The sequence below is a fragment of the Panthera onca genome, chromosome C1 (assembly GCF_046562875.1).
Source record: "Panthera onca isolate mPanOnc1 chromosome C1, mPanOnc1 haplotype 2, whole genome shotgun sequence".
NCBI lineage: Eukaryota > Metazoa > Chordata > Mammalia > Carnivora > Felidae > Panthera > Panthera onca.
Genome location: NC_138346.1, coordinates 46,784,923 through 46,803,610, shown reverse-complemented (window position 1 = coordinate 46,803,610; position 18,688 = coordinate 46,784,923).

Sequence of the window (18,688 nt, the reverse complement as noted above, 5' to 3'; positions counted from 1 at the left end):
ACACACTAACATATTTGGTAATAGCAAATAAGGATACATTGTGAACTCTGGAGCCAGATAGTCAAGGTTTGAACCTTGGCTTCAACATAAAGTAGCTATGTTAATGACCACTCACAAACATTTGATCTTTCATGTTACTTATAATCCATACCAGTTTCTTCTTCTGCAGCATGGATATATTAGTACCTTTTTCCTAGGTTGTTCTGAGGCTTCAGCTGTTTACATTTTGATACATTTTGATACATTTGGTACATTTTGATACAATACATACATGTATATATTATGTATATGTGTGTATATATGTAATATATACACACATATGGGCCCATATATATTTATATTTGTGACATATACTTTAGTGAAAACTGTGTTTTGAGCACTTTAATTATGATTCTTTTTTAAATTTATATTTAGATTTTAATTAGTTAATGTACAGTGCAATATTGGTTTAGAGAATAGAATGTAAATGTAATGATTCATCACTTACATACGACACCCAGTGTTCATCACCCATCTAGCCCGTGCCCCATGCACTTCCCTACATCAACCCTCAGTTTGTTTTGTTATTAAGAGTCTCTTGTGGTTTGTTTCCCTCTCTCCTCTCTTTTTCTTTTACCTTGCCATATATTCATCTATTTTGTTCCTTATATTCCACATAAGAGTGAAATCATATGGTATTTGTCTTTCTCTGATTGACTTATTTCGCTTAGCATAGTACACTCTAGTTCCATCTATATCATTGCAAATGACAAGATTTCATTCTTTTTTTGGCTGACTAATATTCCTTTGTGTATATATACCATATCTTCTTTAGCCATTCATCTATCCGTGGACATTTGTACTCTTTCCATAGTTCGGCTATTATTGATAATACTGCTATAAACATCAGGGTATACATACTCCTTTGAATCTGCATTTTGTATCCTTTGGATAAATACCTAATAGTGCAATAGCTGGATTATATGGTAATTCTATTTTTAATTTTTTGAGAAAACTCCATACTGTTCTCCAAAGTGGCTGTACCAGTTTGCATTCCCACCAACAGTACACAAGGGTTCTCCTTTCTCCACATCTTCACCAACACCTGTTGGTGCAATAGCTGGATTGTATGGTAATTCTATTTTTAATTTTTTGAGAAAACTCCATACTGTTCTCCAGAGTGGCTGTACCAGTTTGCATTCCCACCAACGGTACACAAGGGTTCCCCTTTCTCCACATCTTCACCAACACCTGTTGTTTCTTCCTGTTAATTTTAGCCACTCTGACAGGTGTGAGGTAGTATGTCATCATGATTTCAATTCCTATTTCCCTGATGATGAGTGATGTTGGGCATCTTTTCATGTGTCTGTTGGTCATTGGATATCTTCTTTGGAAAAATGTCTATTGATGTCTTCTGTCCATTTCTTAACTGGATTATTTATTTTTTGGTGTTGAATTGATAAGTTCTTCATTGATTTTGGATACTAATGCTTTATCAGATATGTCGCTTGCAAACATCTCCCATTCTGTAGGTTGACTTTTAGTTTTGTTGATTGTTTCCTTCGCTGTGCAGAAGTTATCTTGATGAGGTCCCAATGGTTCATGTTTGCTTTTGTTTTCCTTGCCTCAAGCAATGTGTCTTGTTAAAAGTTGCTATGGCCAAGGTCAAAGAGGTTGCTGCCATTGGGGTGCCTGGGTGGCTCAGTTGGTTAAGCCTCCAACTTCTGTTCAAGTCATGATCACACAGTTCGTGAATTTGAGCCCTGCATCAAGCTCTGTGCTGACAGCTCAGAGCCTGGAATCTGGTTCAGATTCTGTGACTCCCTCTCTGTGTGCCCCTCCCCCACTCATGCTTTGTCTCTCAAAAATAAATAAAAATGTTTTTAAAATTTTTTAAAAAAAGAGGTTGCTGCCTGTGTTCTCCTCTAGGATTTTGATGGTTTCCTGTCTCTCATTTAGGTCTTTCCTCCATTTTGAATTTATTTTTGTGAATGGTATATGAAAGTGGTCCAGTTTCATTCTTTTACATGTTGCTGTCCAGTTTTCCCAACACCATTTGTTGAAGAGATTGTCTTTTTTCCATTGGATATTCTTTCCTGCTTTGTCAAAGATGAGTTGACCATATACTTGTGGGTCCATTTCTGAGGTTTCTATTCTGTTCCATTGATCAATGTGTCTGTGTTTGTGCCAGTACCATACTGTCTTGATGACTACAGCTTTGTAATAAAGCTTGAAATCTGGAATCACGATGCCTCCAGTTTTGTTTTCCTTTTTCAGAACTTCTTTGGCTATTCAGGGTCTTTTCTGGTTCCATATAAATCCTCTGCTTCCATAGGATTGTTTGTTCTAGCTCTATGAAAAATGCTGGCGGTGTTTTTATAGGGATTGTATTAAATGTGTAGATTGTTTTGGATGTATAGACATTTTAACAATGTTTGTTCTTCTAATCCATTAGCATGGAATGTTTTTCCTTGTGTTCTCCTTGGTTTCTTTCATATGTTCTATAGTTTTCAGAGTACAGATCTTTTACCCCATTGGTAGGTTTATTCGTAGGTATCTTATTGTTTTTGGTGCAATTACAAATGGGATCGATTCCTTGATATTCTGCTTTGTAACTGTATAGAATTGTTATTGTAGGTATATAGAAATGTTATAGATTTCTACATCTTGATTTTATATTCTGGGACTTGCTGAATTCATGTATTAGTTCTAGCAGTTTTTTGGTGGAGTCTTTCAGGTTTTCTATATAGAGTATCATGTCATCTGAAAATTGTGAAAGTTTGACTTTTTCCTTGCCAATTTAGATTCCTTTTATTTCTATTTATCATCTGATTGCTGAGTCTAAGGCTACCAGTGCTATATTAAATAGTAATGGTGAGAGTGGTCATCCTTGTCTTGTTCCTGGTCATAGGTGAAAGGCTCTCAGTTTTTCCCCATTGAGGATATTATTAGTTTTGAGCCTTTTGCATATGGCTTTTAAGATACTGAGATATGTTAAACTCTATGTTCATACATGTGTATGTAGTTCCCTAAAATTATTTCCATGAACCAGTATTTTATGCAGTTTCTTACAATTTTCCCTCAACACTGTATTTTTGAGATACATCAGTGTTATTCTGTATAACAGTAGTCCATTGACTGCTTCTAAGTGCTGAATTCCAGTGTATGAGTCCCCTATATATTACATTTTTATTAAGATGGAGAGAGACAGAAACTGCTAAATTAGGCATGTATTCACCTGTGTTTCCATATTGACCTATATGAGAATACAGTATATACCCAAAAGTGTTTTTGATAAGTCATAAAGTACATTAACACTTTGTTTCATAGTGCAACTAGATTAGATTTTGGAATGAAGGTAGCAATTTACTCCTCCCAGAAGAATGAGGGGGTTGTTGCCCCCACAGCTTTGCCAAAACTGTATTATTAGATATTTTGCTACTCAGAGATGTGGTTACTAAAGCTGTCATTTAGAATGTGTTTATATAAGTGATTTCATGAAAGCCTTCAAGTTCTATTTCTCCATTAGATATACTCTTTCCCCTAACAATTTCCCCAATGATTTGTCCTTAACAGCTTTGTTAGATATTAAATTGCCATAGTGTTATGATTAGATTTTGGTGGGGTCTGGGTGGGGGAATGCAATGATTTTATAGATATATTGGAGAGAAACTGTGTAGCTTAAAAAGTTACATTATTCAGAAATATACTCTTTCCACTTATTCAGAGCTTTACTATATCTCAGTATAAATATAAAATTTCTATATAAATATCTCTTGCATCCTTTGCTAAGTAAAATCAAGATGCTTTATGGATTTTGTTGCCAAGCAAGGGATATCTTATTTTATTTTTTTAAATGACATATTTAAAACATACAGATAGAGAATATAGAATTAATACTCAGCTACCTACAACTTAGTTTTGCTAATTAAACATTTTATTATATTTACTTAACATATTATTTTAAGCAATAAAATTTTAGTTGGAATACTTCTGGGGTTCCTCTCAATCCTTCATTATTTTTCTTTCTTTCTCTAGAGTGAACAATCTGAATGAAGTGGTGGTCATTGCTATATATGCTTTTATAGTTTTACTATACATGTAGGTGATTGTTTTCAAAGTTTTTAAAACACAAAGTAAATAATTACTTCATCAAAACTTTATTGTTAAAACAAAAAGAAAAAGGAAAAGGGAAAAATAAACTAATGTGTTCACTCAGCATTTATTTACATCACAAGTGATTAATATCAGGCAAAGTTTATGACTCATTATTTACTCCTAAACTGGGCATATGTTTTGACTTCATGTAAATATTAAAAATATATTTCATAAACCTAAAGTCTACCTAGATACAGTGTTTGATATTTCTAATATTTAAAAGTGATGTAGACAACTTTTAGACAGGTGTGAGGAGGCTCTTATTTTCTTAGGTCATAGATATTCAGGAAACTTAGAAGAGGCGCAATCCATGGGGGAAAAAAGCATAGAAAAATGCCACCCAACCCATATTTGTACTTTCATCTACACTTAATATATTAGATGAGTATTATATATTATAAGCCGTTATAAATATTCTGGGGCAACAATTTAATGTACTGCACTGAGACTGAAAAAAAAAGTTTAAATAGGTTGCTTCTTAATTTTTATTTCATTGTAGCTGATAACTTTATAAAGAGAGACAGAATTTCTGATTTTTCATTTATTTTTTCAATATATGGCTTATAGTTTTCTGTTTGCCTACAATTTCCCTGGCTTTACTGGATTTTTTCCCCCACACCCTGAAAGTCATCAGGTATATTATCTTGCATTTGGTAGAGGTCCAAATGATGTTTTTGCATTTTTACTAAGTTAATTGTGAGATTTGATCCCCTTTAGAGAGCCAGAAAGCAAGGAAAGTTTGGTTTTCTTTCTTTTCTTTTCTTTTCTTTTCTTTTCTTTTCTTTTCTTTTTCTTTTATTCTTTTTTTTTAGTGTTTATTTATTTTTGAGAGAAAGAACACAAGCAGAGGAGGGGCAGAGAGAGAAAGGGACAGAAGATCCAAAATGGGCTGCGCTGACAGCAGTAAGCCTGATGTGGGGCTCAAACTCACGAACTGTGAGATCATGACCTGAGCTGAAGTTGGATGCTCAACCAACTGAGCCACCCAGGTGCCCTGAAAGTTTGGTTTTCTCAGTATATCTCAGTATTTCCTTTTTTTCCCTTTCTCTATAAAGATTTTGTCTTTCTGGGTTTTTTTTGTGTACTTCTCCCTACTCCCACCCCATGCTTTTAAGAAACTATTTTTTCTTTACTACATTTGCAAAGAAAATATAAACTCGTAGTTAAAGGTCTATATGTTGCATTTAGGCCACTGTCATTTTCAAATTAGTATTTGCAATTCCTATATCCTTATGAATGAGAAACATGACTTCGAATGAAAATATCTTGCTAGAAATGTGTGTGTGTGTGTGTGTGTGTGTGTGTGTGTGTGTTATTGCAACAAAAAAGGAGGATATTAACATGTGAAGAAGCCCTCGAAGAAGCTCCCTTTGGATCAGAAGTTATTCTTGCTTGCACTTGAATATTTCTATTAGAGATAGATTTGTTCCTCTCAGTAAGTAAGAAGGTGAGGATGATTATAATTAGAAATGACTATGTAATTGGACTCGAATGTTCTATCATTTGGTATAGGGAAATTCAGTCTCACTGGTATTAAAATAGTCATACTATAAAGTCTAGCCTGGAGAAATGAGCTGTCTCCTATTTGTTTTTACTAAAGCCTTTGTGAAGAAGAAAAAAAAGATATTTCCTTATATATTGAAAGTTTAATCCTAGGTTGCAAGAGATTTCGAGGTTACATGATCTGGTTCTCAGCGAAATCCAAGAAAGGACCTATGTCCAGTTGTGAATTTTTGATTACTGGAACTTTCTGTGATATAGCAGAATGTGAAGTAATTATTTTAACTATTTTTTCTTGTTAATTACTAAATTAATTTTAGTCTTGGGGACACATAATGTGGCTTTAAAGATTTCTAGCTGGAAAAATTTGGGACTTCCTTTACACTTCAAATGGAATCAATATTTAAAATATTTCACGACTATTTGAACAACAACAAGAACTTAAATTTTTGCTTCTGGGTAAGAATTTACATATATGATTATATGTATATGTACGTACACATTCACACACATGTAAAACACACACACAACATATGCGTCTATGTATGTGTGTACCCAGATAGAAAAATTATTCTCACACACCTCCCAAATCTTTGGATCCTTTTTTCCACTAATTTGATCTGCTTATTTTTAAGACAGGGATATTGAAGTCTCCACAGATGGTGATAGATTTGCCAGATTCTCTTTGGATATCTTACAGAATTCTCTCTCTGCTTCACAATGGTCCTGTTGGGTACCTAATGAATACTTTCTATTATGTCGTTTTGGATGATTAATTTTTATCAGTTGTTAATAGTCCTCTGTCCATTAATTTATAATTTGTCCTCTTTTTGATAGTAATATTGACTCATTTGCTTTCATTTTAATGGCATCTGCCAAGCGTATGTGTCTCTCCTTTTATTTGCAAACTTTTCTATAATTGTGTATCTTGCACTCCTTCCATAAATGTTTGGACTAGAGTCTGAAAGTCGTTTTAAATGGGATATTAATGTATGCAAAGTCTGTAATAATTACTAATTTCTACTATTCTGATTTCCTTTATTGTGTTCTTTTATTTTTTTATTCTTTTCCTTACTTTCATTGAATTGATCCAGTTTTTAAATTCAGTTAATTAGCAGCACTTTTCTCTTTCCCTACCCTCTACATTTCAAAATAAAAAGTCTAATTACTATTACCTTATTTATAAAATTGATTTAGAATTATGCCTAATTTTAATTGCTATTATCATAGACCAGTGATTCTTTTATCTCTTAGATTTGGTTTATATTATATTAATTTTGTTGCAATAAGCCACTTTTTAAAATTTTATTAAGCTTTTAATTTTGATTCCAGTATAGTTAATATACAGTGTTATACTAGTTTCAGGTGTACAATATAGTGATTCAACAAATCTATACATTACTTAGTGCTCATCATGACAAGTGTACTCTTAATCCCTATCACCTATTTCATCCATCCCCCACCCACCTCCTCTCTGGTTATCACTAGTTTTTTCTCTATAGTTGAGTATATTTCTTGGTTTGTCTCTCTCTCACTTTTTCCTTTTTTTCCTTTGTTCAGTAAGCATTCTCTTTTTCAAAAAAAGATCTGTCTCCAACAGACTTTGAGCTCTTGAATATCTAAAATTAAGTTTATTTTGCTTTCATATGTGAATGCACATTTAATTAGCTACAGAGGTCTAGATTTAACATTGCTTTTCTGTCATAACTTCGGAGCCTTTGCTTGATTGTATTTAAATATTTCTCTGATGAAGGTTTTTTTTTTTTTTTTTTTGAAGATTGTGGGTTTTTGTTTGTTTGTTTGTTTTTTCTTTCTGAAGACAGAGAGAGAGAGCAGAGGAGAGGGGAGTAGAAGGAGAGGGAGAGACTCTCAAGCAGGCTTCATATTTAGTGTGGAGCCTGACATGGGGCTAAATCCTATGACCCCAGAATCATGACCTGAGCCCAAATCAAGAGTTGGAAGCTCAACTGACCGAACCACCCAGGCATCCTAAAGCTGAAGTTTGACGTTCATTTGATTCTTTCCTATACATGTAACATTTCACTGTCTGAAAATATTAACAATTCTACCTTAACTTTGCAGTCCTTAAATATCACTAAGATATAACTGCTTTTTAGTCTATTTTTATTCATCTACTTTAGGTCTCAGCTGTTCATTTCAGACTTCGGACTTTTTCATTTGATTGGTTGATTATTATTTGACTTACCTCTCTCTGTTGTTTTGTTGGTTGGAACCCAGTGCCCCTACTAGATGTCTATTAGCATTTCTGGGTATAATATGTATTTGTATTATATTATATAAAATATATACACATTATCTGTATGTACATATATGTGTATTAGTAACTCTTTATATTCTCTCACTTTTGTTCATTATTTTCTCTGATTTCTGGGAAGTTTTTCTTTCTGAGTCTTCTAGCTTGCTACTCTCAACTGTGTCCATTCTGTTTGCAGCATAGATACACATATCTGTGTTTTCATACGTATCAAGAATTTTGAATGTTTATTTTTTTAATTCCTATATTTTCCAAAATGCACTACCTTTTCTTATTCTGTAAGTATAACAACTGTAATTATATTAAATTATATTGTTTCCCCCATTAACTCTATTTCTTCACCATTTCATTCTGTTTATTAACATCATTGCCTTCATTCCATGGTCTGGATTTAACACAAATACCTGGTAATTCATAGTTGTCTATTTTTCTTGTACAGGTCTTATATGAAGAGTATATTTTCTCAGGCCAAAAATTCTTCTTTGACTTGTGAAAACAAGTGTTAATTATGGAAGACTTGCTTCAGGCTTTTCAGAGAAAGGTTGACGTAGGTGGCCATATGGGTGTGATAAGCTTATGTTATGCGGGTTGCCATCTCCGTTCCTGTCTGGAACAATTCCTGTACCCACTTCAGGTATCTCTTTGATGCAGTCTTCCTCTGGACAAAGCTGTAAGTACAGCTTTATCCTTGATGCAGTTACAAAAACTGGTATTTTATTCCCCCCACCTCTTCATTTTCCTCTTTACTCTTTTTTTTTTTGTTGAGATATGGAGCTTCCATAATGTCTAATCTGCTTCTCATTCTTTTCCAATATCCAGGCTAAGCACTGTCTCTGGGCACATCAGTCACATTTTTTACAAAGTAGTGTTTGAGGATTAGTCAAGGACAAAATTCTTCTGATGCCATTCATTTAGTATAGGTAGATAGTGGGACAGGTCTCCTGATGTAATTATTCTAAAGACCACACTTAGATTATTCTGATGACTACCCTGCTCTTCACTTTGTTGACATTCTTTCCACCTGAAACTACTCCTTCCTTTGCTGGCCATTCTCTTTATTTGTTTTGAGCTGAGACTTTCCTCGTTTTCTAGTCTATTCCACAAGTCCAATTCTGTCTGCTTTCTGTCTTAAAGATTTCATAATTCCAATCTGGTGGGTGGCAGATATGCATTCCAGCCACCAACATGATTCAGATTCCCCCAGGGCAGAAGTCCTAGCATAACACTTATGTCTGTCATCTCTAGACTGTACTTTAAAAGATAGGCTCTTTCATTTTTGAAGAGCACCAATCATTAGAAATTACCATGAAAAAAATAATGATTCTAAGATACTGAAACACTGGGACAGGAGTCTACCGATAACTTTCATTTTATCCCTATACCTTTTCATTTAGAAGCATTGTCTTTGATCCTTAACAAGTATAGAAGCTTTGAAGACTCTTGCCTTTTCTTTTAGATCAGAGGAAAGCACTTCAACTTGAGAGAAGTTGCAATGAAAGGTTAACCCTTTTTTCCCTTATTTTTTTAATGTTATATTTAGAAGAGGCCACCTTGTATGAGAAAGTGTGCAATAAAAATTAAGTACCAACACAGAATGAAGAATAAAACTACTCTTTCAAGAGCTCATGCACATTTGAAACCAGATGGCTTCCCAAATTCATAATTTCTAGCAATCCACTTACATAGAAATCTATATGACTGGGAGGTCAATCCCAGAGTTTGCCTTCAAAGAACAAATAGCTTTCAGACATTTGCAAGTACAATACAATGACGGTTCCTTCTTAAAAGAGTAGATGTATATCATTCTTTGCAAATTTATACAGTGCCATAACTTGCTAAATAAGCAAGGACATGCAACACAGAACTCTCACAACCAGGTAAAGGTTGACTTAAAAAAAAAAAAGCTAGAAAGCACAGAAATCCTGTTTCCTAGTCTCTATCAGTCTTTCAGGGCATGTCAGTAGGCCTGGTAAGATACATAGTGATCATCTATCAAATAATCATAAGGAGGGGAGGCATAGGCATCTGTAGTTTTTGCAAAACTTTCTTGGTGATTCGCACTGTTTCTCCTACCTCCTGACCTAACCTGTAGACATGTGAACTGTGTCTGTTGTTCTCAATTCTAACTATTTTTTCCTATGTCTTTATTTCTGCAGAAAAAAATTCAGTGAATATTTCATTGAGGCTTTTTCTCACTCTAAATCTGGGCATGTTTACAGGACAGCCTTCTGCTATTATCTACGTTAAAGTAATAAATCCACGACTCATACATGTGTGCAATTACCGATTCACATTCACCCACTGACTTTTGGACAGTTTCATTTTTCAGCAATGCAGCTTGAGCATACTCATTTCAAAGCTTGTGAGTATGAAATAACTAAACCTTAACGTCTTTGAATAATTGCTGCTGGGGTTGGGCATGAAGCATTACAATGAAATGTCATAACTTCAGCACTTCCTTCCATCAGAGGGAGAAGAAAAGATGACTTTCAAGAGAACTACAAAGCTGGAAAAACAGCAAAGACACCTGCCAACAATTTATAGCTCATTCTTAGGCTAAAGAAATGTAGTAGAATGACAGTTCATTTTTTTAAGGATTTTTCTTATTGAACGTTAATTTTACATATTTCATTTAAGGAAACTGCAAGCCCAAAGTCTAAATAATTTGTTGTTTGACAATATTAACTAAATAATACTAGAACAAAGTTTAAGGATCATAATACAGAATTTTCCTTACAAAATAGCTACCAAACTAAAATTTAATGTAATAATCTTTTAGTATTTTTGTTTGTATTTTTAAATCTACTCTCTAAAAGACATAGGCTAATGATTATAAGCTAGTGAGATAGTATTGCTGTATTTTCTTGGATTCAGTTAAATAATACTTAACCATCTTTGACAGATGAGCATGCCACCCTGCTTTACAAAAGCAATTTAAAGAAAATTCATGAAAGGCTTTTATTATTCATTGTAATAGCTATTCAGCTTCTACCCCCACCCCTACAACCAATTGAAGACATAAAATTTTGAGTTATGCTGTGCTGATCAAAAGTCTGAAGTGGAGCATATTAGGAAAATCACCTATTACTATAGACTGTAGAAAGGGGGAAAACTACATGTTTAGCCAAAATAAATTTCATTGCATAAAGTATTTAAAAAGTATTTAAAAACATAAAGTATTTAACTGACCACATGTTCTGTAATTTCACTACAAGTATTCTGATCACTGTTTACATATAATTATATTCTACCTCAGTCATGTTTTTCAGTAAAACAACTCACTATGTTTAGAGATCATGTTTTCATAATAATCATTAATACATATGCATTAGGTCCCTGCTTTTTATGTAGTTCTACATATAACATAAAAAGCATACCGATCGTCTTTTATTTTTTATCAGATTGATTTTATATCATATTCTCAGCATTTAACATAACCCAGAGCATTAACTTCATAATAATTTTAAATATAATTATTGGGATTAATGAATATATTCTATATTTAAAGTCTCTTACTTGATATCTAGATATCCAGTTATAAGATTAATTAAACAGCAAAATAAAAGCAAACTAACAACAGAGGGTTGTGTGTACAAGCAGCACAATACATTGAATACTTCTAAATTTAAAAAAATTAATGTTTTTTATTTTTTTTTAATTTTTTAATGTTTATTTATTTTTGAGAGAGGGAGAAAGACAGAGCATCAGCTGGGGAAGGGCAGAGAGAGAGGGAGACACAGAATATGAAGCAGACTCCTGGCTCCAAGCTGTCAGCACAGAGCCCAATGCGGGGCTTGAACCTGCAAACCGTGAGACCATGACCTAAGCTGAAGTCCAACGCTTAACCGACAAGGTGCCCTGAATACTTTTAATAATATGTGCTTCCCAATTTGTTATTATAAATATAAGATATATATATATGTTTGTATACTTCAGAACTAAATTAAGCTTCTATAATTTATAGTCTTTGGAAACATAAAATAATTTAAACTGAAAAATAAAGTCACTTTAAGTCAAACAAATGTGAAATGAGAAATAAGTCAAAGTTTCATCAGTTATTTTTAAATACTTGTAGTATGCTGTCAAATGGCCAAAGGTGCTTTAGACAATTAATATAACTCTTAATTTAAATTTAAAACTAGCCTGTTAGTACAACACATTTCTAAAAAACAAACAAACAAAAAAAAAAACAAACAAAAACAAAACAAAACAAAATAAAACTTAATTAAATTTTAAATAAGTGCCATGTTCTTTGAGTGAACCAAAATTTGCTTTTGGAGTATTTGTCAAGTCATAGCTGAAATGAGAAACTGCTAGGCAACAACTGCTTCTCAACAAGGCCAAATACATCTCTTTAAAATGTTAATTGAGGTTGAAGTGTTTGGATTCCCCGTTAGGTACAGCAGTATTTTTAAAACGGTGAGCATGCTGGATGACCGTAGAAACATGATTTGGGGAACTGATTCTAAAAGAGTAGGAAATCTCCAATGGTCACAAATAAAGGGTATAGTATCTTACAATTCCTTTCAGAAACGGCAGCCCTAACCACTTTAGAAGCATATTTGCAATTTCTTAAATTCCTTACAAATATCAAATATTTGAATTGAATATATGAACTATCAAATGCAAATATAAATTCTTTATTAGCTGGTATCTGAATTAGTTAGCTGCCAACATGCAACAATAAAAGTAATTGGTATTAATATATCACTCGAGAAGAATTTGCTGAGCCTGTTATGTGCTCAGTGCTGAGGAAGAAAAACAAATACTGTCCATAACGTATATCATGGTTTCTGCCCTTAAGCAACTTGAAGTCAAGTAAGAAAATTAAAAAAAAAAAAATGAAAGAAAGAGAAGAAACTAACCATGAAACAGAGAATGAAATTCTTATTATCAGAAGATAGAAATACAACAATTACCAAAACAAAAAGGGAGGAAGGAAGGAAGGAAGGAAGGAAGGAAGGAAGGAAGGGAGGGAGGGAGGGAGACATTGATTCAAAGCTGGTGATTGTCCTGTAAAAGACACAAACTTATGTAAATTGTTTTAAACAAAATAGCAATATATTAAAAAAATTTTTTGTCCAGCAATTCCATTTCTGAGAATTTATTTCCAGGAAATTATCAGATGTGCAGTAAGTGACTTATGCCATAAGAGGTTTGCTACAGTTTTATGTCTAATAATGTAAACCTAAATGTCAAATAATAGCAGACTAGTTAAAAATAGGGCAATCTTAAGATGGAATATTATGCAAATATTAACACTGTTTGAAAATGAATCGTTATCCTTCCTAGAGCTCCCTTCTCTCTTCCCTTCACAGCCTCTTCACCAAAGATTGCTGCTAATTATACGATTCCCTTAGAAAATAACTATAGCTTCCAGAGCACACACTCCCACTAATCAATTCTTTACATTTGGCCTCAAAATAGATTTCCTCATATTTTCTACTTTTGGCTTCTTCTACCAAAATTGATACTAGTAACTCAGCAAAAGTCAGGCGAGGTCTCCCTAGTTTCTTCACACAGGCCATGGTAGTTATGGTATTTGGTTTGTTTGGGGTGAGATCTTTCCAGGTTGCAGCAGGCCTTTATGTTCCAAAACTTTAATTGCCTTCATATTTCTCAAACTGCCTTTCAGAGCCCATATCTTCTGAATCTACTTGTCTGTTCTGAGTACAATCTTTTGCTCTAAATTTCACAGCTTATGCAATATAATTGCAACTATGCAGTGTCCATTAATCGATATATGCTATTGGTTGTCTCTGGCTCAAGGCCTTAGATAGGACTGAGCACAGCAGGTCTGGCCCTGGTCTGCCACAGAAGAAAGATTAAAGGAGTGGATAATGAAGTTTATGAGTGTAGTCAACAGGTAGAAGGGGCATGTATCAGTCACCCGAATGAAGATCAAGACTTCTTGATTCTGGATCTTAGAAGATACAGAGTTTATGTCTACCCCGTGATTCTATTAGTAGAAAATACAGCATTAATGTGTTTAAAAAATTAAAATAAACATTTTCTTATGAATTCTGTACATATATGGAGGTGTGTGTGTGTGTGTGTGTGTGTGTGTGTGTGTGAGAGAGAGAGGGGGGGGGAAGAGAGATAGAAATAAAAAAAGGAGAGAGAGAGAGAAAGAGGGATTGAATTAAATGAACTGTAACATTTGGAGATACTGGATCATTTTACTCTTAAATGCTAGAGGAAAAAAAAAGATTTCCAAGAAGCCATCATGGTGTGGAAAAATTAATAGAGAGTTATACTGGAGAAATTGTAGCAGTGGTTAGGATTTGAAGAATCACATGGTCTATAGAATAAGTGTTTCAACACAGCTAATTGTGACATCTGACAAGGTAAGTCTTTTGTAACTTGCACCTCCCTGTGTGATGTAGCCCTCAGATCAGCAGCAGCCAATCCCACAGGCTACCGGCTCTGCATTGCCATCAGAAGAAGCAGGTGGGGACACCTGGGTGGCTCAGTAGGTTAAGCATCTGACTTCTGCTCAGGTCATGATCTCATGGTTCATGAGTCCGAGCCCCATGTCGGGCTCTGTGCTGACAGCTCAGAGCCTGGAGCCTCTCCCTCTGCTCCTCTCCTGCTTGTGCTGTCTCTCAAAAATAAATAAACATTAAAAAAACTGTTTAGAAGAAGCAGGCAGTTTCCTGCTTCTTAATTTCCTTAGAACTTTCCAAGGCTTTGGGCCTTGTTAGCCATAGTAATGAAGGAGAATGCTGCTTTTTAACACAACTGGGCACCTGAATAAGTTTCCTTTGAAGTTTTCCTCCATTTCACAACCCAGGACAGCACAGAAACAGCCACACCTCTTATTTAGGAATGATTGCTGCACTGGGCACAATAGCAATAGTTCAATCACTGACTTAGAGAGTGCTAACCTCAAGCTTTACTAAAAATAGCTGTGGCTGCAAAGTGCTCTTACTAGTGCTCATGGCAATGGGGATGGAATCCAGGACCAAAGGACTTCCCTATCATCCAGCAAAAGCCGAAAACTCCAAGAAGGTTTTGGAATACACATATGTGCACTTTGGAATTCTTGTGGATATGAATAATAGAGAACCATAGGAGAAGACCAAATAGCCTGCTGAAATCACAGATGGGGATCTGAAATTTGTAATCAGAGGTGACTGACTTTGTACCCTTAGGCATCTGATGCCTGCCCCGTGCTAATTGCATCCATAATTAATTATCTGTCCCACTAGTGATTCCTTGAAGAGGGTTAATAAGACTTATTCATATTTGTACTCTCAGTGTCTCATTGTATTTATAAACACATAATAGATATTCAGTGCTTCTTTCTTTAAAGAGTAGATTTTCAGTGAGTTAGAAGACAGGCCTAGAAATGAAATATGTTCAGGAGGCAGGTAGATAACACAATGTGTGAATCTGTGTTGTGTAATAAAAATGGCGAGACTAGTGTCAGCTTATAGTGGGCATGCCATATTATAACTCTATAATAGACCATCCCAAAACTTAGTGGGCTAAACAACTACTTTAATAGATCATGGTTCTGTAGTTTGTCAGTTTAGTCTGAGCTCATCTGGTTAGTTCTTCTGTTGCCGTGTCCTGTGTTCACACACATACTACTCCTGAAGGTACTTGGGAGCTGATTGTCCTCACTCGGCCTCAGACATGTATTGTGTTCACTGTCACAAACATGGGTTATACTTTTTTCCTAAATATTAAGCAGATCACTGCTTGTTCATGTGGGCTCCAAAAGCAGCCTCATGTTTGCTACTGTCCCATTGCCTAAAACAAGTAAATTATAAATCTTGATGGAAAGAACTTAAAATTTTGTGACCATTGTTTTCACCGTACCATGAAAGACATTCAGATTCTGAAATGTCACCCTTCTGCACATTGTGACCGTACTCAGCCTCTGGCCTCTGCTAGAAGAGCTTCACACCTCTGCTCTAAATTGTCATGATTTTTTAAAGAACCACTCAACTGAGAAATTTTTGTCTCAGTATAATTTGAATTTCTCTTGCTATGCACTGAATTGTCAATGCACCCTTTTTCATGGCCTTTTAATATTTCAGTCTCTAAGCCTCTTCTTTTTTTTTAATTTATTTTATTTTATGTTTTAATTTAATTTATTTTATTTTTTAAATATAATTTACTATCAAATCGGCTTACATACAACCTAAGCCTCTTCAAATGGCACCATGAGAAGTTGCTCATGACTTACTGTGAATTTCACTTCACAAGGGATGTCATTAGAGAAGTGTTCCCTTCACAGTGTCTTGTGCCAAAATATGTGACTTCTGTACTTCTACGTACAATTATTCTCCAATGCCATCTCTCTGCTTTATAAAAATGCACAAGTGAAATTTTTGTCAATCATTGTAATTACTGTTAATAACTTACTTTTTTGCCAACCAGGAAAAACACTTGTTCGGTCATGAAGAGCTGTACACCTGGTAAAATGAATGACAAATCAAATAATTGAGTATCATTCTATACTTACATATTTAAAAAACTACTGCGTTTAGGATACATTCCAAGTTTCGCTTGTTTTTAAAAATCTGTTTGCAATTCCAAGGAACTGTACCAAATATTCTAACATGATTTAACAGATCCTATGCACTTTCATTTTCATTGACTAGTCATCTCATTTCATACCTTCTTTATGAAACTATTATGGCATTTCAAAACCCTCATCAGGAGATAGGCCTACAAAATAAAACAATACATTCAATAATATATATATATATATATATATATATATATATATATATATAAAAGATAATCTGTTATTTTTCACTATTGAATACATTCCTGTGTAGCATACTGTTTCAATTCAAGACTTAATTAAAATTGACACAAGGCTATGTAATAGATTGTCAAATGTAAGTATGATCAAATTTTCAAATCTGTGGCATATATATTACAACCTATGTTTTTTAACATTCAAGACATGTAGACTCTAGAGAAAACACCTGTGAATTTCTTGCAGTCCATAAATTGCAGTTTTTGGAACACTGTAGTATATCGCTATCATAAATAACAAAGTACATGCAATAAATGAAAAATCCCACTGCACAATGAAGCATTAAATGAGGGTTCTCATTTTGAGAAAAAAAAAAAAAAAAAAAAAAAAAAAAAAAAAAAAAACAAAAGAATAATCTAAGGATTAAGAAAAAGCAGCATTAATATATTTAATTTAAGCCTCAGGGTAACTGAGTTAAGAGGGGCTACAAATTTTAAGGATGTTGTCTATTGTGTTAAATGGAGTTAAAGGCTAACTCAACTGAATAGAAGCAGTCCCTGAATGTGCCTGGCTCTCTAAGGAGCGCTGCCTTTGACACTGAAAATGCTGGGAACCAACATGGTGATTATAAAGTAAGCTATATCCTCCTATAGGTATTAACTTTTATAACTGTATAAAATTACTTCTCCTTAGCAAAACTCAAGGTGGGATTTCTAACTCAGAATTTTTTGTAAAATTATTGATAGGTGGAGAAAATTGTAAACTCGTTCTAAAGAATGATCTGTATACTTAATTGTAAAGAAATAAAGAAAGAAAATAAGTTATTAAAAAGACCAGTGTAGGGGCGCCTGGGTGGCTCAGTCAGTTAAGCGTCCGACCTCAGCTCAGGTCATGATCTCGCGGTTCGTGAGATCGAGCCCCGCATCAGGCTGTGCGCTGACTGCTCAGATCCTGGAGCCTGCTTTGGATACTGTCTCCCTCTCTCTCTGCCCCTCCCCTGCTCATGCGCTGTATCTCTCTGTCTCAAAAATAAATGAACATTAAAAAAAAGTTAAAAAAAAAAAAAAAGACCAGTGTAAATGTGGTATAATGCAAACTGGCTTTCATAAATCTCTGTCCTTGCACTAATTTTCATTTTCTTTTCTCCTCATGGTTCTGTTATTCCTCTGTATTATACGCATGCTCATCCACCTGTCCTTGTCTCTTTGTATTCGCCTTGATACCAGAAAGCACAGAATTCTCAGAATCATTGTCTTCAGTAATTCACAAATCAGCCTTAAAAAGTCAGAAACTTTCTAACTCAGATACAAAGAATTAACCGATGAGTGTTTAACTATGTGTGTGTTTTTCCATTTGTGCACACGGAGCACTGTGTACCCTATGCAGTGACAGAATTATTAGACATCCCATTTGGTTTACTCTTTGGCAAAACCAATGCACATGTCTGAAATGCTTACTACAAAATGTTGCTTATTGCTTCAGTTTGGGGAAAAGGGAATTTACAGACCTTTCTGGCTTTGATGGAGAAAAATAATACCTGTATCTGTCTGTTGCCCAGAAGGTTTTCCACATTACTCATTTGTCTTTGCTATCACCTTCCATTTTCAACTACCATCCATCTGAGCTATCATTCTCCAGCTAGGAAGGGTTTTCTGAGGTTTTGCTATATAATGGCTTTAGGTCCATTACATATTAATTACAGACACATCAAACACATAAACCCAAATTCTCAGAAGACTTCTAAAATATCTTTTCTTCTTATTTATTTATTTATTTATTTATTTATTTATTTATTTATCTCCTTTATTTTATCTCTTTTATTCTCCTTTATTTTCTGCTTTGAAAGAGATTTTGAGGTAGGGTTGCATGTACACTTGTAATGATTCTTTAAAAGATACACCGCTGGGTAGATAATAGCTAGAGGTTGAAAATGGCTTTTGAGCAAAGCAGATTTCCTGTCATAATGTGAGTGAATCTCACCCAATTAGCTGAAGGCCTAAATAGGAAGAGTAGAGTGACTGCCCTTGAAAGTAAGGGGAAACTTCTCTAAATGTCCA